Here is a 1,082-nt window from a genome sequence, read left to right on the forward strand (position 1 = left end):
CCCAACATCCAAAACAAAAACCCCCCCCGGGGAACAAAAAACAAAAAAAAAAAAAAAAAAAAAAAAAAAAAAAAAAAGAGAAGAGAGTAGAGAGAAAAAAAGAGAAAAGAGAGAGAAAGAGGAAAAGGAATAGAAAAAGAGAGAGAAAAGGAGGGGAAAAATAGAGAAAAGAAAAGAATAAAAGAAAGAAAATAGGGGTAAAAGATAGAAAAAAAATTAAGAGAAAGAAGAGAATGAAAAAAAAAAAGGGGAGAGAGAAGAAAAGAGATGGTATGGGAGAGAAGAGAGAGGGGAGAGAAAAGAGATAGAGAATGGGAAGAAGGGGAAAAGAGTATACAAAAAAAAAAAGAGGGGGAGAACCCAGAAGAGAGAGAAGAAGGGAGAGGAGAAAAGAGTGGAGAGGAGGAGAGGAAGAGAGAGAAGGGGAGAGAGGGGGAGAGAGAGAAAAGAGAAAAAGGGGAAAAAGGAAGGGATAAAAAGAAAAAAAAAAAAACACACACAACCCCCCAACAAAAAAAAAAAAAAAAAAAAAAAACACACACCAAAAGGGGAACACACAAAAAAAAAAAAAAAAAAAAAAAAGGAACAAAAAAAACACAAAAAACCAAAAAAAACCCCAAAACGAGAGGAAAAAGGAAAGGGTGGGGTTTGAAGAAAAGGGAAAAAGGAGAGAGAGAAGAGAGAGCGAGAGAAAAAGACAAGGAAAATGAGAGAGAGAAAAGGAGAGAGAAAAAAAGAGAAAAGAGAGATAAAAGAATAAAAAACGGGGGGGATGAAAACAACAAAAGAGGAATGAATAGGAAGAAAAAGGAGAAAAGATAAATAGAAAACAAAAAAGATAAAAAAAAAGAATAAAGAAAGGGCTAAAAAATGGGGAAAGGAAAAGTAAATTAAGATAAGAGATTATTAAAAAAATTTTAAAAAAAAGGGAAAAATCAATAAAATAAAAGGGAAAATGAAAGGGTAAAAAAATTTTAATAAAAAGGGAGGAGAAAGGGAAAAAAAAGAAAAGGAAAAAAGACAGAGACAGGGGGGGGAAAAAATTTTTTTTGGGGGGGGGTTTTTGGGGGGGTGGGGGGGCA

Source organism: Penaeus monodon, chromosome 29, assembly GCF_015228065.2.
Source record: "Penaeus monodon isolate SGIC_2016 chromosome 29, NSTDA_Pmon_1, whole genome shotgun sequence".
Classification (NCBI taxonomy): Eukaryota; Metazoa; Arthropoda; class Malacostraca; order Decapoda; family Penaeidae; genus Penaeus; species Penaeus monodon.